The 22,857-nt window shown below is 39.1% G+C and overlaps 1 protein-coding gene and 1 non-coding gene across 4 annotated transcripts in view; one reads left to right on the top strand and one right to left on the bottom strand.

Moving 5' to 3' along the window:
* Window positions 1-22,857, top strand: part of LOC132842608 (uncharacterized) — a 164,910-nt gene that overhangs the window by 72,700 nt on the left and 69,353 nt on the right. The window lies entirely within an intron of this gene.
* trnay-gua (transfer RNA tyrosine (anticodon GUA)) lies at window positions 10,144-10,234 on the bottom strand. The gene is given in 2 exon segments: window positions 10,144-10,179; window positions 10,198-10,234. It is a non-coding gene; the product is annotated as a tRNA-Tyr (tRNA).

Below are 22,857 nucleotides of genomic sequence, written 5' to 3'. Positions count from 1 at the left end.
GTCGGATCACAAACCTTTGGAAGCAATCTTAAGAAAGCCATTTGGAACAGCTCCGTCCAGACTTCAGCGGATGCTACTTCAGCTGCAACGCTACGACCTGAATGTAGTCTACACACCAGGCAGAGAGCTACTGATAGCAGACACACTCTCACGAGCAACGACACATGAGCAACAGAGACAGGATGATATATTTGATGAAAAAGTGATCTATGCCCTTGAGCCAACAGAGGCCTTGAGCCCAGAGACTCTGATGCAGTTAAAGCATGAGACACAAAACGACGTCATATTACAAATATTGCTGGACATTCACAGGCACGATTGGCCACATCACAGAAAACAAGTTGACAGAAAAGTGACACAATACTGGCCTATTAGACACTTGGTGTCAATAAGAGAAGGAATAATGTTTGCGGGAGTAAAATGAGGTCAGACATGTTACAGAGGCTGCATGCGGCACACCAAGGCTCTAGCCAGAGTACACTGGTATTGGCCAAGTATGACAAGAGACATTGAGAAAATGGTGGAGTCATGTGCAACTTGCCAGCAGTTCCAACCTCGCCATCAGAGGGAGCCGATGATCTCACATGAAATCCCAGAGCTTCCTTGGCTGAAAGTAGGAGCTGACATATTTGAAATCAATGGTCACTCATTTCTTCTGGTTGTGGATTATTTTTCCATATACCTGGAAGTACAAAACATCAGTGACAAGACGACACAAACAGTTGTTAACAAGATGAAATTGATATTTGCCAGAATGGGTATACCTAAAGAGATTGTATGTGACCATATGCCTTTTGCAAGCCAAGACATGAGAAAGTTCGCCACAGCATGGGGAATTAAGCTCACTCACTCCAGCCCAGGCTATGCGCAGTCAAATGGCCTGGCGGAGAGAACTGTGAAGACTGTTAAGCATCTGTTAAAGAAGGCCAAACAAACCAACACTGACCCATTTCTGGCACTTCTAACTCTCAGGAACACACCCGTCACAGGTATGGGTTATTCTCTTGCACAACTGCTTATGGGCAGGGTCCTGAGAAGCACTTTACCCAGCTCAAGCACAGTGCTCCAACCTGCAGCACCAACTAATGCACATTCTACTCTTCAGGACCTCCAAAGAAGACAGTGTGCTTATTACAACAGAGGCACAAAGAAACTTCCGTTGCTGTCGTCAGGTGGGACTGTTCACATGCAAACTGAACGAGGATGGCGTCCTGCTGTTGTCATGGCATCGCGTGCTGAACCGCGTTCCTACGACGTAGTGACATCTTCAGGACAACAGTACAGACGCAACAGGAGACACCTAAGGAAGACACCTAGCGACGTTCAGGTGTACACTGAACCGGACAGTCTTGAGGATGAGAGACAGCACCCCGGTCGCTCCTACCGGTGCTGATGAGACTGCGTGTGTGCAATCTTCTTCTCCTCCACAGATACGTCAAACCAGAAGTGGCCGAGTTATTAGGCCACCGGTGAGATTCAAGGACTATGTGTTAAGCCAATGAGTGCATACGATACTGGGCGTATGTTGTGTTTAAAAAAAAAAAAAAAAAAAGAGAGGTCATGGTAGATATTCAATGGTATGTTTAGTTCAGCTTAAGTTTAATGTATCCCTGATTGATACACATGGAAATATTATTTAAGCCAAGTTACATTTTACACCTTATACATCTTTCCTGCTAAAGATAAACTTTTGTTTTTTTTTATTATAAGAAAGGAGGATGTAGTATATTGTGCAGCGCACATATACTTATGTTAAATAGTGCCCGCTTACAGGCGGAGGGATTTCCTGGGAGTGTGTTGTTCTGGTTAGGTGAGTTTGACTGATGAAGGTTTTGGCCGGCACGGCTGTTGTTAAATAAAGAGTAAACAGTCTACTTGCCTGTTTTAATTCCTCTCACCTCAATGCACGTCATATATATATATATAATTGCAAAACGAAAATACTACACTGTGTGCTCAGTATTCTGCCCTGTTTTGCCTGCCTGTTTGTTTGCCTGTTTTTTGTCTTGGTTTAGTAAAAGTCTAAACTGCACTTGGATCCTCATTCGGCTTTGTCCTGCATCGCGACAGCATCTACCATATGGTTAATGTGTTCAGGGGCGAATAATGAGTCATTTGGGGGGCCACTGCCCCTGTTGTGAAAAATCCTTGAACCTTAAGAGAATACATACTATTATTATTATTATTATATTATATTATTATTATATTATATATTATTAACCAGAAGTCAGAGGGTGAATAAAAGAGGGACTCTTTATTATAGTAACTCAGCAGACAGGAGAAGAGAGAGAGTAAACAGGGGACCCAGGGCCAGAAAGGTCAGGAGAGTAGAGCTGTTCCAGACACGTAATGAGCTCATGGGTGATATGAAGTAGCTGGAAGTGGCGATAGCTCTCCATGACATCAGCGGGCACTGGCCTTGGGTAGGGAGAAGGACGAGGATGGTGAGGTGAGGACCTGATGGAGCGACTAGGATGAGCTGACTGACCTGGAGGCGAAGGGTCTGAGGAGAGATAAGGGGAGTTAGAGGAGATAAAGGAACGGGAACTTGAGATAAGGGTAAACAATTCCAGCCTGAGCAAGGACAGGCTGAGATCATAACTTGAAACATGCGATCAAAACAAAGTTGAAGCTTTTAGCAGTTTAGAGGAGTCATCAAAGAACTCCATTTTTACTTTTATGTACACAAGCAACATTATAGTAGCAATAGCTTAACAATAGTGACAACAGTATAGCAACAATAGTTTAGCAATAGTGGTAATATACTGTAAGTTGACAAATAGATAAGAGCTTTCTTTTAACATAATAACTTTTGACATAAAATCAGACTCATAGAGTGACTTATAATTATTAAAAATCATGTATAGAAGAAAATAACAAAGGAGAAACTTACCCATTGTAGCTGAATGAAGGATTAATCTTCAGGACGTCTGGCATGGAAAAACTTAGAGGCAAATGTAACTTCGACCAGGGAGTGAGGCTCTTTTTTTGAGCACACTTTTAACAAAATTGTTGTTTAGATATAATTGTTATGTCGAACGAAGAAGACCCAGGGTCACAGGCCTGGGCTTCCGGACCTGGGCCCCGGGGAACTAAGGGGAGGAAAATCCATAAATGGGCATATGGGCAAAAGGTAAAGGAAAAACAAGGGGATTGTGAGGAACAGGACGTTACAAAAACATATGAGACATAAGGATAAGGTGATATGAAAATGGGTCTGTGAGGAGGGGAACTGATAAGGAGGCGCTTGGAAGCGTATATATAGAGGAGAATTTTGAAGCCAAAAAGGTATGCGTAAAAAATCCCGTTACTCTGCAGGACCGTCCTGAGGGTTTTTGTTTTTGCATGCCGATGCTCTTCATGAAGATGCTTTTTCTGTTTTTGGGATTTCTTTTGTTACTTTCAAATTGGCAATTTCTCTTAGAGAATTGTTGGCTGATTGACCACAATAAAGAAGTTTGCTCATTCTCATCCAGGTCTGAGGAGCTTTCCCATTGTTTTAATTAGTATTAATGTTAGTGCTATCAGTAAATTTAGTTTAAGTAACAATTATATAGTATAAAAGTATTATAAAGTATATCAGTATAATTCACCCTGATATGTGCCGACTTGGAGACGGGCTCTAAGTTCCCACACCCCCCTTGGTGACGGGCCTGTGTCGAACACACTCTGGATTCAGGCGTCTCACTTGGAGACCGTCTGTAAATAACCAATTGAAAGACACAAATCCGATATAGTTTTGCTTCATACTGATGTGCACTTATGAGTAAAAATTATGATAAATTATCATGTTTAGAAAGACAATGACTGCATTTTTTTTTTCAACAGCTTTAACAAATAAGACAGCTATGTATTATAAAAATTGAGGTCGGTTTCTATTTTATATTAATATTATGAAAAAAATCACAATTTTCAATCGCTTCCATGCCACGTGACCCAGTGACTTCCTTTTACGTACTTTTTTTTAAAATCAATGTAAACTTTACTTCCTCCATAACCATAACAGCGTTGTACTCTAGTTAATGTGAACGACTTTTATGTATTTACTTGCAACCTTATGGTGGTGTCTTTAGTTGGAGACTGAGTTAAAGATGATCGATTGTAATTTAAGTGTTCTAGTGAGGCACATCCTCTTAAATGACGGGTCGTGATCTTTTTTTCAGATGGTTGTGACGGGGATCAACACTACTTGTGATGAGATTTCCTCATTTGGTCTATACAACTACACCAAACCTCATGCTCTACAGACGAAGGACTGTGAACTTAGCTGGCACGCACCGGTGAGACTTCTGAAAGTTTTTCCAGCCCAGGGGCGTTTCTAGGGTAGGAGGAGATGAGGAGCTTATCCTCTGAGACTATGACTCTCCAAGACAACAGAGAATGATTTTCAAAACATCAAAAACATTTAATAAGTAATTACAGATACTAATCGACCCTGGTTAACACAGTTATTAGCCAGTTGCCTGGCCAGCTACCAACTGGGTACAGGTTTGCATGTAAAAATGACAATATAACTACATAACAAGTGTATTAATATAATTACGACGTAAATCTACGTCTTATTGATTAAAATTATTTAATTTCATCAGATTTACAAACTGACATTCAAACTTAAATTTGTCCGGAACAGTTGCATTATTATTATTATTATTATTATTATTATTATTATTATTATTAGCTCACCAACTCATAATAAATGAGGTCCGGACAGCTGAGTCACTGGCTATTTTCAAGCGGCGGTTGAAGACCTACTTATTCAGGAAACACTTCAACTAGCACTTCTTTCATTATCTTTTGCATTTAAAAAAAAAAAAAAAAAAAAAAAAACACACCTTTGACACCTTCATTGTAACTTTGAACAAATGTTTTAAACTCATGGTATCTTAAGTATGTAACTTAGTGATCCAGCATTAATGTATTCAATGTTAGAGATTTAAGCACTTATGTACGTCGCTCTGGATAAGGGCGTCTGCCAAATGCTGTAAATGTAAATGTAAATGTAAATGAATAACTACTTTCCAATGGCTGTATACTAACAACAGTGCCACCTGCTGCCCGGAATAGGTACTGTGCTGTTTAACATCACACGTTTGTGTCTAATCAGATAGAACTTTTTTGTGTGTGTTGTCCTTCTCCACATTGTCCTAGGATGATACTGTGCTGGGACATGGAGACTTTCTGATTCGTCAGGTCTGTGACACTGGCATTCGCCTCATTGCACGCTGTTTTAACACACATGCAAGTGGACCGAAGGAGTTCGTGGTACACCTTTCAGCTTTGTGTGTTTTCACCTCTCAACACCAAATGAGCTCATGACTCATATATTTGTCATGTAGGAAAAAACGCTTTATATGTTTTTTTTTTATTTTTTTGTATTTACTTTCATCACAAGATCTACTAGCAATTTCTTAAAAAAAAAAAAATAATTAAATGATTTCTTTCTCCCAGTGGATTCAGATGTATCCTCTTATTGAGCTGTAGTGATTGATGGTGTGGTATTATTTTGTAAATAAAAAACACTCTATTTTCTGTGCATTAACAGATGGTTACAGTTAAAAAGGAGATAAAATGTCAGTCACTCTGGAAACAGGTGTCTGTTAAATCCCGTAAATGTAGAAGGTCATGCAGATATTGCAGTTTTTATGTTCAGCATATTATAGTAACCCAAATGTTTCTAATAATAATAATAATAATAATAATAATAAACAAAATTAACAATCCAGGAATTAACTACGGGGCTGTTTATTCTCTTGTTTGGGGTATTTTGGTCATTTTTTGGTGTCAGGATTTTCCCTTGAGCCCCTGTTAATATCTGATCATGGTCATGTGTGAAATCAGTGCAGTTCAGGACAAAAACTTATTACAGTAGTGAGAAAGAACACGATCAAATCAATGAACTGTAGCTGATTTTGTGTGTGTGTGTGTGTGTGTGTGTGTGTGTGTGTTAGTTGTCAACAGCACCATATCACCCCCTGATGCTTCTGAAACTGCTGAGGAACAAGCAGGTAAGATATTTCTTTATAGATTAAATATCCTAGATTAATTGAAGTTGTGTGGCATTGATTTATTTTTCTGCTTATGATTTTTTTTTTTTTTTCATTTTTGAATAGAACTACAGAATGACTTTGATTTACAGTGGACATTATTTCAAAGCAGCTTTTCAGAATATAATATAGATCAGAAATTTCAAGTTTTAATATTAGACTTTATTTAAATTTAGTTGTATTTATCCCTTCTGAGCAAGTCTGAGGTGACTGTACTAATTTAATGTTTAAAAAACGCCCATCATGTTAGATGTAATGATGATAAATAATAATAAAATCATTACATCTAACATGATGGGCGTTTTTTAAACATTAAATAAGTACAGTCACCTCAGACTACCATATCAGTCTACCATTTTTTTCTTTCTATCCCTCGATATGTTTTGGTGGCAGCAGCACCAGCACCATCTCTGTGACTGTGCCCTTGGTTGTGTTTGTTGGAGTCCTGTGTGCATTCGTGTGCTACAGAAGAAGGTAATGATGCATCATCCTCACAGCTAACAGAGCAACGATGAAATGCTTTAATCTGCTGTTAACTTTAGACTGATGAATGTGTTTGGTGATTAACAAATGATTCTGTTCTTTATTGTGGTTGCTGATGACAGGAACAAGGTTAAAGGCTGGTGGACAAAGATGTACAATGGTGTATTTGGAAGAGCGAGTGAAAAGTGAGTGAATCTCAAACTGCTGGATATTTACGCAGTAAAGCAGCTTTTACACATGTGCTTTATTTCGTTGTTTAAAAATAAGAAGGAAGAAAATCAGAACCGATGACAGTTTTTTCTGCATCACCATTTTATATCTTTGATCACTTTATCATTTTCATTTGTTCTCCTGTTTTATTTTATTTGTCAGGTGAAGTGGCCTACAGCTGCTTCCCCATAGGATATAAATATACGTATAAAATGTGCTGACTGTTGAGGGAGGAAAAAACTTACAAATCTTTATCTAAGTGAATAAATTCCTTGCACACAATTTCCAGCACAGAATAAATATTTTGGATGTTATGATATGAAATAACTTTCTTATTTATTACAAAAAGAAAAATTAAAATAAATCTGTACATCAACAGCACTCTGTCCAGCCTTGATGCCTGTAATGAGTTTGTCTGTGTTTTGCCCTGTTTCTGTCTGCTGTCTGCCGTCTGCCGTGCTGTTAATTGTTCGCCCACTCATTGGTTACCATGGACACTAATTGCACTCTATCTCCCCCCCAGGTGTATCATGTTAGTCACTGATTGTCTCTGCTTGGTGATTGGTTCCTGCTTGCTATATCTACCCCATTTGTTCACTTCCCTGGTGTTGGTCGTTGTTGTATGTTGGTGTTGATGTTCCCGTTTCCTGTGTGCTCAGTATTCTGCCCTGTTTTGCCTGCCCGTTTGTTTGCCTGTTTCTTGTCTTGGTTTAGTAAAAGGCTGAACTGCACTTGGATCCTCACTCGCCTTTGTCTCGTCGTGACAATGCCCAATGATGCCTGAGTTAGGCACAGGCTCCCCGTGACCCGAGGTAGTTCGGATAAGCGTTAGAAAGTGAGTGAATGAATGAATGTACATCAACATTTAATCTTCTACACCTCAAACAAGACTAAAAATGATTTTGTAACAACTGGAGTTTCTGTCTGTGAGCTACATCTGCAGCTCTTTCACAAAATTCACTAATATAATAACTACAGCGTGTTCCAAACATAGAGGAAGTGACTTAGCAAAATGTAACTTGATTCACTTCAACAGTGTTGTTTCTCTCACTTGTGATGGTTAATTGCACCACCTTGTTTCCTGTTACACCATGTTCTTCATTTGTCAAATGCTTTCTGGGGAAAAAAGTCACGTCGGAAATTTCCCCTGATGTTTGGGACACGCTGTATAAGAATAATGTATTAATATGTATTCATTAATATACACTGCCTGTAATTCTTTTCTGAATGTTATAATGAATCATAATTGCAGATTTAATGGTTAATAATGATGAATTTCACTTTATAAAACTCCGTCCAGCCTGCTGTCTTCCTGTCATCGCACTTCTTTCTGTTCCTGCACTTTAATATTTAGAACCCTTTTTATTCCCAGAAGAAATTATTGATTGCATCAACTGAGGCCTTTAAAAAAAAAAAGTTATAGGGCATTGTTTTTAGATTTATTTTGATAAGTGCCAAATTTTTAATCTGATCAATGCAATTTTATATTTCACCGTTTTTAACCTTTTGTTAGCAGTATTTTGGCATAAAACACTTTTATATGCATTACTTCACTCATTATAATAGTTATAGTTTGTTCAACAGGGTTTTAGAAAGTGAGAGGATGCCTGAGGAATGGAGAAGGAGTGTGTTAGTGCCGATCTTTAAGAATAAGGGTGACGTGCAGAGTTGCAGCAACTATAGGGGGATCAAGTTGATGAGCCATACAATGAAGTTGTGGGAAAGAGTAGTGGAAGCTAGGTTAAGGAAGGTGGTGGAAATTTGTGAGCAGCAGTATGGCTTCATGCCCAGAAAGAGCACAACAGATGCAATTTTTGCTCTGAGAATGTTGATGGAGAAGTATAGGGATGGTCAGAGGGAGTTGCACTGTGTGTTTGTAGAATTAGAGAAAGCGTATGACAGGGTGCCAAGAGAAGAGCTGTGGTACTGTATGAGGAAGTCAGGAGTAGCAGAGAAGTATGTCAGAGTGGTGCAGGACATGTATGAGAGGAGCAGGACAGTGGTGAGGTGTGCTGTAGGTCAGACAGAGGAGTTCACAGTGGAGGTGGGACTGCATCAGGGATCGGCTCTGAGCCCCTTCCTGTTTGCTATAGTGATGGACCAGTTGTCAGAGGAGGTCAGACAGGAGTCTCCTTGGACGATGATGTTTGCAGATGACATTGTGATCTGTAGTGAGAGCAAGGAGCAGGTGGAGGAAAACCTGGAGAGGTGGAGGTTTGCGCTGGAGAGAAGAGGAATGAAAGTCAGTCGTAGTAAGACGGAGTACATGTGTGTGAATGAACGGGAGGGAAGTGGAACAGTAAGGTTACAGGGTGAAGAGGTGAAGAAGGTACAGGAGTTTAAGTACTTGGGGTCAACAGTCCAGAGTAATGGAGAGAGTGGGAAAGAAGTAAAGAAGCGAGTGCAGGCAGGTTGGAGTGGGTGGAGAAAGGTGTCAGGAGTTCTGTGTGATAGGAAAATATCAGCAAGAATCAAGGGGAAGGTGTACAGGACAGTGGTGAGACCGGATATGCTGTATGGTTTAGAGACAGTGTCACACTTTATTCTGTGTGTGTGTGTGTAGTGCAAATGCAAGCCATTTGTTTTATCCTTTTCCCATTCCATTTTTAAGATAACTCCTGGTTCTCATTCCACTTCTTTATTTGCACTGTATTAAATAGAACCCTGCTTATGACAATTACAAACTATAATACATTCTATTATCCACATGATAAAATGCTCAGGGTCAAATTTTATTTATTTTCTCTGGGAAATGAAGGACTAATGCACATATTTGTGTAAAAATATTCTATATTATTTTTTACCAGTGTTTATATTATAGAATTCAAAAAAAGACCAATGTCTATTGTTTACTCTGTGACTTTTAAATGTATGTACATCTATTAACATAGAAGTCTTAATTATGCCATAAAATGAATTCTACTTGGAAACAGAATAAATGGAAAATAAAGTGGATGTGTTTTAATCTTTACACTCGGCTGACTACTTCTTAAGTGCTCATTAATATGTTTGTGTGTATGTGTAAACTACACAACATCTTGTGCTGTCACACTCACCACAGGTTAAACATGTTGATAATATGAAGGCATTATTACTGATCAGGGATGTCAGGTCTGTGTGGGTGCAGCATGTAGGAGCCACATCTGATTAAGAGAGAGGAGCTGAACTGTACCGTGTACGTTGACACTCAATGAGTAAACTGAAAACTACAACAAAACTGATAGGAAAGAATAAGATAAATAGAAACATGATAAGCTCTGAAACAATGTCATTTGTGTCATTTCTCAAACCCACCTCTACACGTTTATCTTTAAAGGACGGTTAAAGACCTACATCTACCTGAAACACGTGAACTAGATTTTTTTTTTTTTTTAATGTGAATGTTTTAAATAGAAAACAAAAGCATTCCTTCGAGCCGGATTCGAACCAGCGACCTAAGGATGACTACGTTATTATATCACTACAGTCCTCCGCGCTACCATCTGAGCTATCGAAGGAGACTAACACTTCTTGGTGATAGGTTACTATAAATGGTGCCTACGGTATCTAACCTATATTTACACAACACAACAATTTCTATTTTTATATCAATATAAATTCAAACAATACGTATATATTTATAAATTTCCATTTATAGTATGATGCCGAAAGAACTTAAAACACTTGAAGTCAAGGTTGTGACAGTGACTCACTACTATAGAATCTGCTACAGGGTGATCACTAACACGTGGTTTTCAGTAAGATGAGAAATTTGATTCTCTTTAATATGACTGGTAGATAATAGTGACATGACGTACAGCGTGTTCAGTCCCACCAATCACAGCAGAACTGATGAAAGCCATTTTCATTCAAGTAGTATGTGTACCTCAGATTCATTATCTCCTACTCACCTATCGATCTGCTTTGGAGCAACAACAACAAAAGTGAGTACACATGTTTATTATACAATGTTTATTATATACATGTTTATTATACCCATTATTATAATACCCATTTTTACTATAACTAATATTTTAAAACTAGTAAAATATGATCAGATACAGAGATATAAAATGAGTAATGAATTTAAATGTAAAATAAGATACTAAAGCCCTATTCGGACGGGACTAGTTTTCCAAACGACGTTAGAGTTAGAATTTTTTTCAGCCGACGTCTGTCATTTCATGTATGGATTCGGACGGGACTAACATCTCTGTGTTTATTACGGAGGTAGGAGTGTCTGTGTTTTACATGTGGGCGTTGCACAAGACCACATGTCCAGGATGCGTGGATTGCGTATGGTCATCATATGGTTTTATATAGAACTTCTTATAAACCCACTGGAATAAATACGCTTTTATATAATTTTCACGTTATGTAATTGACTATAGAAATGAAAGTACTCTTACCTGAAACTGATATTACAGGAGCCAGTCTTAACAATTTACGTGATTTGGCTCTTCTTGTTGATTTAATTTTTTTTTATTTCTTCGCACGGTAGCAAACACATTTACATCCATTATTGGTGTGCAGAAAGCAGAACCTTGAATACCGGTGCACTAGGTTTAATACGGTAGTTCACGTTGACCAAAACAGACAAGAAAACGCGTTTTGGGAAAAAAAAAAAACATTTTCGGCAATCACAGCCATTCGCATTCACACGCGATTAGATTTCTCAGAGGAGCGCCGATTTTGCTGAAAAACAGTAGGTAATTTGCTCTGGAATTTTTACACAGGTCGCTTGAGAAAAAGACTTGGCAGATTTGGACGGGATTAAAATCACAAAGTACGTCTGTGAAACTGAAATTTCTCTAACGACCCCCTGTAAAACTAGTCCTTTCCGAATAGTACTTAATAGTTTAATGTGATGAGGTGATGAAATACATCTGCAAAAAACACGCTTATCCACATCCTCGTGCTGCACCATAGTTTCTCTAACTCTAATACAGTGCACCTTCTTCCCTATTGGTCAGTCGGATCATCCGTTAGTCACGTGGTACGACACACAGCGCCACCATATTTGGTAGAAGCGTCTTTTTGTCGTCGTTAAAAACAGACAAAATCAGTAAAATGCGGTTAACGGGACGGTTCTGTAGGTTGTGGATTATAAAGAGGAAACGGAAACCTTACTTAAAGTAAAGTTGGCTGCATATTCACAGATTCGAATTTCCCGAGTCAATAACTCCAGAGTTAAAGGGTGTTACTACACAAATAACACCTCTTTTTTTATTATAGTAATGTAGAGACGCAGCTACAACCAATTTTCCTCAATATCAGCTTTCCTCCGCGTTGGACAAAATACATAAGTCTCTATGTGCGAACACCTAAGAGACAGATTCCAAGGGACCGTCTGCAAAGTGCAAAACACTGTACTACACTGTACTGTCACCAAACTCAGTTCACACATCACTGATGTCCTGATAGATATACTACAACACTTACTTAGGAGAAGTGTCTTTTTGTTTATTTTTTATGATTTTTCATAATATAAAAAAATCAATAACTTTACTGTAATACACTGTACTGGAGCTGTGTGAAGTCCCCTCATGCTTCAAAAGCTCCACCATCATTCCTGTCCCAAAGAAATCCAAAATTACCGGACTTAATGACTACAGCGGTCATGAAATCATTTGAAAGACTTTTTGGTTTTGGCTTATCTGAAGGACATCAATGGATTCAAGCTCATCTCCTTTTTTGCATGACTGGATATGTCAAGATTCAAGTAAGTACAAATCCTTACATTTTTTTCTGTGTTTATTACAATGTCTAGAACACATACATATTTAGTTATTTTGGAAAACATTAATAAAATTTGATTTAGAGCTTGTTAAGTCCATGTTGTAATTCTACAACGTTGGGCCAGCGTGGTAGTCAACATAGCCTGTGCAACCTACACATGACATAAAGACACTGCATTTCTCACATGATCACAAATGCATTTGTTCCTTTAATATGATAAGTAGATAGCATAATAGCCCATCCAGAGAGTATTGTTTGAATGCAGTAGTGGACTTTTGATTGGCATTTGCATTGAACTGATAATACTTTGATGGATAATACTTAGATCTATCTTTTAATTAGTCTATTCTTTCAGTTCATCTACTACAATAGAAGACCCATATTTATTCATTTATTTATTTATACATACATACATACATACATACATATACTTTTTTTTTTTCATTTCAGAATCTCTGGCATGCTGTGTGACTTTGATGTGTACCAAGGGAGTGTAGATGGAATACGACAAGCCAAATCTGAACTTGAACTGTCAGGTGATGTTGTGATGAAGCTCACCTCCACACTTCCAGAGGGCGTGAGACAGAGTTTGGTGACAGTACAGTGTATTACAGTCAAGTTATTGATTTTTTATTATTATAAAAAATCAGAAAAAATAAACAAAAAGACATTTCCCCAAAATAAGTGTTGTAGTATATGTATCAGGACATCAGTGATGTGTGATCTAAGTTTGGTGACAGTACAGTGTATTACAGTCAAGTTATTGACTGTTTTTTGTATTCGCTTTTCGGGTTTTGCACTTTGCAGACGGTCCCTTGGAATCTGTTTCTCAGCCATCTGCACATAGAGACTTGTGTATTTTGTCCACCGCGGAGGAAAGCCGATTTTGAGGAAAATTTGTTTTTTTTAGTTTATGACCAAGAAAATCAAAATGGGGTATTTGAGCTGTTGTGTATTTTAGGAGACTATCCGAAGTATTTAATAGATTTATGAGACACACACGGACTTAACGTGACTGTTCTTTATTCACACGTGCAGAGAGAGAGAATTCACCGGAACATGTACAACCGGAAACACATGCAAGAAGTGCATTCCGGGAAATGTAGTTAATTAACAGCGTTAACCACATACACAACATTTCCTCCCCTCTTACTCTTGAGGTATAACGCAAAGATTACAGATTAAACTGTACCACTTAAATTATAACATTTCCTATTATCAACATATCTATGAACATAAACTCTCTTTTTTTTTTTTTTTTTTTTCTTTCAACGTGAACATTGAGTCTTCATGTTGAGTCCTGTAATTCAATAACAACACTTTAACCTGGAAATGAGGGTAGACTACCTCAGACCCTAGCTTACCCTTAGGGGATTATTCTGCCCCGAAGCAATAAGGGTAGCCCCTAACTAAGTGTAATCCGATAAATGCCGGGGTGGACGTCGCTCCCTTACTGGATACCGACGTCCTATTTGGTTTCCATTTTCTGTCGATGAAGATAATGGTTTGTTAGCAAAAGAATCATTTGAGATCATCGTAGACTCCCTTTTGGAGACTAATGAAGTTGGAGAATTTTCATCCGTGACCTCAGGAACATCTGTAACGGTGCTGGCTCCACCAAGCAACTGATCAGTATGTCTCCTCCAGGAAAGATTCTCAGCAGTCTTGACCTTGTATGACACTGGACCCGTCTGGGCCTCCACAGTAACCGGAACCCATTTCGGACCACTACCATAGTTCCGAGCAAGCACTGATGAGCCTGTTGCAAAGATTCTGTCCTTGGCTCGCATATTCCGTCGCTGTACTTGATGCTCTTGTTGCCGTTGAACAGTTTCTTTGAGTGTTGCTGGTTTAATCAGCTCAAAGCTTGTCCTGAGCTCTCGGTTGAACAGCAAATGCGCTGGCGACACTTTGGTGGTTGCATGCGGAGTACTACGATAAAAGAGCAAGAAGCTGTGCAGACGTTGATGGAATGTGCCCTGCCCGAGCGACGCTTTCAAAGCATGTTTCATGGTTTGGACAAATCTTTCTGCTAACCCATTTGTTGCAGGATGGTAGGGTGATGACGTGATATGTTGCACACCATTTGCCAGTAGAAATGTGGCCATCTCATGAGATGTAAATTGAGGGCCGTTATCTGAGACAAGTTGCACTGGTGACCCAAATCTACTGAAAATTTCTCCCAGTTTCTCAATTGTCTTTTCAGCTGAAGTAGATTTCATAATGGCCACCTCCGGCCACTTACTGTGTGCATCCATGACTACCAACAGCATTTTGTCCTCGACTGGGCCTGCAAAATCAATATGAATGCGATGCCATGGTTTTTCAGGATATTCCCATGGGTGCAGCGGTGCCAGTTGTGGTGTGTTACGTATGCGTTGGCATGAGGTACAGGTCCTAGCTTTTTCCTCAATTTGGCCATCTACTCCTGGCCACCAGAAGTAACTCCTTGCGATCTCCTTCATGCGGACCATCCCACAGTGTCCCACATGCAGCTGTTTTAGCACTGGCTTGCGTAAAACCGGGGGAATAACCACTCTCCTCCCCCACAATAAGCATCCTGACTGCACTGAAAGTTCATGACGTCGAGAGATGTAAGGTTTTAGCTCCAGATCATCACTCTCCTCTTTGCCCGTCATGACCATATCCACGACACTTGACAGGACAGGGTCGTTTCGTGTGCCCCTGCGCACTTGCGCGGCTGTTATAGGGGCCCGTTCCACCTGGCTGAAATAGAAAATTTTAGCCACCTTTGCTTCCTTTACCTTGTCAGCGAGAGGCAACCTGGATAGACCGTCTGCATTTCCGTGCAATTCCGACTTTCGGTACTTGATGTCGTAGGTGTGAGCTGATAACAACAAAGCCCACCTTTGCATCCTACTTGCAGCAAGAGCAGGAATGCCATGGTGTGGACCAAATATTGCAGTGAGTGGGCGATGATCAGTCAGCAGCGTGAATTTCCTTCCAAAAATATACTGATAAAACTTACGCACTCCAAACACAATGCTCAATGCCTCTCGTTCAATCTGAGCATAGTTTGCTTCTGCTTTGCTCAGACTCCTGGAAGCAAATGCGATTGGCCTCTCTTGACCATTGGGCATGATGTGGGACAAGACAGCCCCCACACCATACGGGGAAGCATCGCAGGCCAGCTGAATAGGAAGAGCAGGGTCAAAATGAGTGAGTGCGTTTGACCTTAGAAGTGTCTCCTTCGCTTTCTTGAATGACTCCTGGCATTCAGTGTTCCACTTCCAATTATTTTCATGGCATAACAATTTGTGCAGAGGTTTCAGCAGCGTAGCAATATGTGGAATGAAACGGCCATAATAGTTCAGTAAGCCGAGGAAAGACCGTAACTGGCTGACATTTTTGGGTACTGGTGCATCCACAATGGCCTTAACCTTGGATGGGGACGTATGCAGACCAGCGGCATCAATGACATGGCCTAAGTATTCGACTGCAACCTGGAAAAATTCACATTTATCCTTGCGCACTCTTAATCCGTATTCTTTCAGCCTCGCAAGGGTAGCATCCAGGTGTCGTAAGTGCGACTCTTCATCCGTGCCAGTCACTAGAATGTCATCTAGATAACACACAACTCCTGGAAGCCCCACTAGAATCTGATCCATCGCTCGCTGAAAAATGGATGGAGCTGAAGTAATTCCGAATGGCAAACGTTTGTACCGAAATAGTCCTTTGTGTGTATTAATGGTAAGGAGTTCTCTGGACTGTTCCTCAACATGCATCTGTAGGTATGCTTGGTTGAGGTCGATTTTGCTAAATCTTTGTCCTCCTGTCAACCCCGCAAAGAGGTCATTAATGTGAGGCAAGGGGTATTGTTCTGCTGACAACACTGGATTTACAGTAACTTTAAAATCCCCACAGATCCTTATGCCTCCATCCTTCTTTATAACTGGAACAATAGGCGTTGCCCACTTACTCACATTGACTGGTTCCAGCACTCCATTCTTCACAAGATCATTCAAGCTTGCCTCTACCTTGGGTTTGAGTGCATATGGCAGGGGCCGGGACTTTAAAAGCTTTGGCTGGCTTCCCTGTTCCACAGTCAATTTTACTGTGATTCCTTCCATGCTGCCTAACTCCTGTTTGAAAACTTCACTGTGTTTTTCAAGGACACCTTTGAGGTCCAGGGTTTTAGGTGTCATCATGTGTATGGCCTGCCAGTCCACCTTTAGTTGCTCCAGCCAGGAACGTCCCATCAACGAGGGGTAATCACCTGCAACCACATACAATGGCAGTTTTTTTGTTTGTCCCTTCAACTCCACTGTTACTTGGGTGAGTCCTTTCATGGTCACTGATTCTCCAGTATAAGTTTTAAGGACAACATCAGGTGGTTTAAGTGGCAGGTGTCTGAGTATTTCACTGTATACTGCATCTGACACCAGCGATACAGCAGCACCAGTGTCGATTTCCATTTTCACTGGCTGTCCTTCCAGCAGTGCAGTGACCTTATAAGCTTTAGTTCCACCTGCTAACGTGAGCACATGCAAAGGCAATTCCTCATCAGATATGTCTGTACACTCCTTATTTTCCTGTCCGACTGTAAATATGCGCTTCTTTCCTTTCTTTCTGAAAACTGGTTTCTGATGCATTTTTTTCTTTTCCGTTTTATTTTTACATGCCCTCTCAATGTGTCCCTTTTTCTTACAGCTGCGGCACTCCATATCCTTAAACCAGCATGAAACAGGTGAATGTCCAGTCTTACCACAGCGGAAACATGGGCCTTTAATTTCAGTTTGTTTTTCTGTCTCCATCTTGTACACTTTACTGTTTGAGCTCAATTGCTGGGCTTCTTTAGCAGCCAATTCCATAGACACACTTAGCTCAATTGCTCTTTGTAGTGTCAGGTTGCTCTCAGTTAACAGTCTTTTCTGTATGCTCTTGCAGCGTAGTCCACATACTAATCTGTCTCGAAGTGTATCATTGAGCACATCACCAAATTCACGGTGTTCAGCTAATTTTTTTAGCACTGCCACAAACACTGCTACAGATTCCCCTTCCAGCTGCTGTCATCTGTGAAACCGAAATCGCTCTGCAATTACTAAGGGCTTTGGAGAGAAATGTGTTTTAAGAGTGTTCACTATTTGCTCATACGTTTTCTCTCCGGGTTTCTCTGGATGCAGGAGGTTGCGCAGTAGTAGGAGGTTGCGCACTTTCTCTTCATCAATAGCATTAGCTGCTACAAAGTACTCAAATCTTTCTGTGTAAGAGCACCACTGTTCATTGCTTTCCTCAAAAGAACCCAAATTTCCAAATACTGATGCCATTTTGTCCGTTCTCCGTCGTTTAACAATCAATTCAGTCACTTATTTGAATCGTTGTCTTTCCTCCCCGCTTAGCAGCCAAAGTGAACTAGCAGGAAGCTGTTATTCGCGCTTGTCCGCGTCCATTTCCGCCTATGCAAAACACGGGATAACAAGATCCTCGTCGCCACTTTTGTTGTGTATTTTAGGAGACTATCCGAAGTATTTAATAGATTTATGAGACACACACGGACTTAACGTGACTGTTCTTTATTCACACGTGCAGAGAGAGAATTCACCGGAACATGTACAACCGGAAACACATGCAAGAAGTGCATTCTGGGAAATGTAGTTAATAAACAGCGTTAACCACATACACAACATGAGCTATGATGTTAAGGAGTATATCCCAGCCACAATGTAATGCTTCAAATGCCAAAGATTGGGACACACTGCAGGGCAAAGCAAAGGAAAGATAAAATGTGCTAGATGTGGAGGAGAACATGAATATGGAAAATGTGGCAAAGATGCAAAAAATAGATGTTGCAACTGTGGAGGTGAACATAGTGCTGCGTTTGGAGGATGCTCTGTACAAAAACAAGCTAGAGAAGTTCAGAAGTACAAAATAATAAATCAAGTGTCATATGCTGATGCAGTTAAAAAAAGTCAAGGAAAATATGTTATGCAGTTCCAATGATGCTCATGTTGCAAATCATATAAATCAGCCAGCAAGAGGACATCCAACAGAGAGTCCATCTTGTGTTGAAAATCAGAGACAAACAGAAATACACATATGCTGTAAAAAGAAGAATGAGGATGTATGGATTATGGATTAAATTAGCTTTGTAGTTTTAATATGCAAAATTGTGAATGAAGCAATGCAGCCAAAGAGGAAAAGTGATAGAATTAAGACAATTGTGGAGGCTATATCACGATATCAGTGTTTCATATCGGTCGATATCGATAATTATTGATATTTTTTTATGACCCATTTAAAATAAGGACCAGGAGAAAAATATATTCCATTTAAACATTTTTATTTTAAACTTAACCTTCCTCTGATCAGAATCCCCTCAGTTATTAAGACAGAAATGTCAACAACCAGGAAACCTCAAATAATTATAATGTAAACATAAGTCTAAAGTCACAATGAACACAACAATTATCTCTTAACTTTTAAGGTGGAAAATGTAAGAAATGCTTAATAAAGTGTAATAAAATAGTGCAAAATGTGTTAAATAAACATGGAGAAACCTGAGAATTTAGTGCAAGTTAAGTCTTGGCGGGGACGACGGTCTTGCCAATAATCTGCAGATGACATTGGTCTGACTACGGTCAGACTTATAATATCCAAAAAACTGCCATACTGGCGAGCTGAGAATAAAAAATATTGAACGTTTTATTGAATACGTTTTTTATTGATGCCGATCACGTGTCTATCGCGATACATATCGTTATCGTTTTATCACCAGCCCTAGTGTAGTTATAGAAATGCGCAGTCCAAGAGTTAATATTAAATTGGTAATTTTTATAATCCATTTAAGAACTTAACAACACAAATATTTTAAGATATTTTACCAAATGTTGATAGAAGAGAAATATAGTGCAGAGATTTTAATGCTCATAATAGACTTTGGGGAAGTGATCATACAGATAAGAATGGAGAAGTAGTTGAAGAATTAATGGACGAGAGATCGCTTGTGTGTGTTAATGATGGAAGTGGTACTAGAGTAGATGTTAGAAAGAATTCAGTATCATATCTAGACCTTACTTTTGTTACTGGAAATATGAGTAATATTTGTGAGTGGAAACTATTGAACAACATAAATACAGGAAGTGATCATTACATAATATTAAGTACATTTAACTTTGAGCTACATATGCAGGAAGGGTGCAGAATAGAGAGGTGGTGCTTTCATAAAGCAGATTGGGAAAAGTTCAGAGAATGCTGTATGGAATCCATTGAAACCATAATGATGGAGGGAGATGTTGATAGATGTACAGAAGCTGTGACATTCTTAGTTATAAATGCTGCAACAGTTTGTATTCCAAGAAGTATAGTGAATGGAAAAAAGAAAATGGTTCCCATGGTGGAATGATGAATGTAAAAATGCAATTAAAGAAAGAAACTGCGCATTTAGAGTTCTAAGGAAACACCTAAGTCAAGATATGTGATGCATGTAATGTTCCAGAAAATGTGGAACATGCCATAATGTTGTGTAAAAAATATAACTTAGAGAGGGAAATATTTAAAGGATAGATATGAGTTAGGGGGGCACGGTGGCTTAGTGGTTAGCACGTTCGCCTCACACCTCCAGGGTTGGGGGTTTGATTCCCACCTCCGCCTTGTGTGTGCGGAGTTTGCATGTTCTGCCCGTGCCTCGGGGGTTTCCTCCGGGTACTCCGGTTTCCTCCCCCGGTCCAAAGACATGCATGGTTGATTGGCATCTCTGGAACGCCCTGCGATTGGTTGGCACTCCGTCCAGGGTGTATCCTGCCTTGATGCCCGATGATGCCTGAGATAGGCACAGGCTCCCCGTGACCCGAGAAGTTCGGTCAAGCGGTAGAAAATGAATGAATGAATTTATGAGTTGGGAAAAGAATGGAGTTTGAAATGGATATTAGGGTTGGGTGGAAAAACTGTGGAAATGTAATAAAGAATTATTTATTTTTCTAAAAGAATCAGGAACATACCATAGAAAATAGATTGTTTTTTTTTTTTTGTTTTTTTTTGTAGGTACATGAGGTTGCATATCCTGGTACAGTAGGTCGCGGTATTGCACCTAAATAAGTTGATTGCGACCCGCCATATAAACCAACATCTATACACTAGATGCCGCCTTGGGGTCCTAAAAATGCGTCAAAACTGCCGCCATCTTTGTACGGTGCTCTTGTACTTTAAATGCATGGACGATGCCGGACTTCTGTGCTGCTTTTGGTTGTTCAAACGAAAGAAATCTAAAAACCAGACAGCGAGGGATTACATTTCACAAGTTAGCATGTGCTTTATGATATTGAATATTAGGAAATTATATTTCTTATGTTGGTTTGTTTTAGTCCTTGGTTAACGAACACAGCTAATCCATGCTAGTTACTCATTAGTTTGTGACAGTTAGGAAAACAGACAATGTTTGTAGATTCCGAAGCTCTTAATAAGGACGTTAAAAATTGACCCCATGCTTTTTTGCTTAAAGGTGAAAAGACCCAACTTTATGTATGTTCTGTAAGATTCCCTTATCTGTCAAACATATTTTATTAGATTGTCCTGGACTTAACACAAGCAGAATGCTCTTTTATTAACTTGCTTCACTTAAGGACATATTTAATGACATTATGTCTGAAAAGGGTTTGGATTTTTTTATGGTATGTTAATTTAAAAAAAATTATAATATGACTTGCTGTTTATATTTGTTATGTTTTTATTGTATTTATATGATAGTTGTGTTTTTGTAACTGAATTTTTGCCATGAAAATAGCTTTTGATTGCTGAGATGGTATTAAATAAAATAATCTGAATCTGAATCTGTTTGTAGATTCACAAGTGATAAACAGAGACGTCAGTCATGGACAAGTTGCAGGGACACAAACACTTAGTTTTTAATGGTTAACTCAGCTGACAGTCCTGGAAGGATGTCACCAGTTAGGTTGGCAGTGTAACATACAAGTTCAGCCTCAAAGTCAAACTTTGTTTTTGTTTTTTTGGCTTATGTGACTTTACTTATTTAATGTGGCAAAAGTATTGCAGGAAAAGAATAAATATAAGATTGTACAGTCTTTGGCACCTCAACTATCTAACTTTCACATTATGTTCTCAAATTTGTGATTTGCTTCCACCTGCAAATTGCTTTGTGTATCATATTTAATAAACCAATCCAATTTAAATGTTTAAATGAACATGTATAGTCACACCATTGTAGCAGTGTTACATGCAGTAGGCTATAAGGTAAGTAGTGATTGTTCATTTAAAGTTTACTCAAGTGGAAGAATGTAAGTAATAAACTTACACCTACTAGCACTATGCATTATATTGTGAAAAAGTAGATTATCTTAATATTTTCTCTGGACTTAATGATAAATACATGTCTGTCCTTACAAAAACTAGAAATCGCATTCATGACGATTTATGGTGATTTTATTTCTTTGCTTATGCACAAGTTTTTATACTTTTATTTGAATATGTTACGTATTGAATGTAATTTTGAGGTTATTACATTTAAGTATTAACATTGTTACATCTGCACAATTTAAATTACAGATTGTTTATTCTGCACTACTTACTAGAGGTCTTCTTGGGTCTAAAGAAATGTACCTGACCCGAAGTGACCCGAATCACTTTTTACCCGAACCCGACGTGCATAATTTTTTTTTTTTAAGAAAGACCCGACCCGAGACAAACCCGAAAAAATTAGACCCGAGTCCGACCCGACCCGACAGCAATTTTTTTTTAACCCGACTGGACCCGAAAGTTGCATAACGCTACACTAAAATAACCGCTACAGAGTGGATTCAAAATTGATTGACAGGTCTGTTTCAACGAAAATTAACTTAGGGGGCTTCAGTCCCCTTTAAAAACGCATTTGAAGCGGCGACAAGCTGCGTCATGTTTCGGCTCCTCCCCTGAACTGAGTCTGCGTGGATTCAGTGCGTTTTTCAATCCGCAAGGACGCCGAGCAGAGTGAACATCAGAGAGTACAAGGTGTGTGTGCTTTTATTGATGGATTGCTATGATATGACATCTGCATCGTTGCAGTTCTTGTAATTGCAGTTTACTGGACCAATACACAGTTCGGGTTCTTCGCTGCGTTCAACTTCAGCCCTTATCACAGTGTGATAGTTGTTTTTTCTTCCAACAAAAATGAAGCGATTAACACCCATGAAAACATACTTTAGAAAACAAACATGATTTATTTTTATTAACCTTTTAAAATGTAAAACATATTATTGTGTATTTCAGCATTACAAATATGCAGCCATGCACAGAAATGATTAAAGACACACATCATTATATTGTCTGAAAGCACTAAATGGCACAACTCACAACTCAAAATTTTCTAGTGACTGGTCACATCTAAATTTTTCATTTTTTTATAGTGAAATACAGGGAATACAATGGAATAGTGGATTGCAATAAGGTTAGT

This window comes from Tachysurus vachellii, chromosome 3, assembly GCF_030014155.1.
Source record: "Tachysurus vachellii isolate PV-2020 chromosome 3, HZAU_Pvac_v1, whole genome shotgun sequence".
Taxonomy (NCBI): Eukaryota; Metazoa; Chordata; class Actinopteri; order Siluriformes; family Bagridae; genus Tachysurus; species Tachysurus vachellii.
Note: the sequence above shows the minus strand (reverse complement) of the source record. Positions and strands in the feature narration are given on the sequence as shown.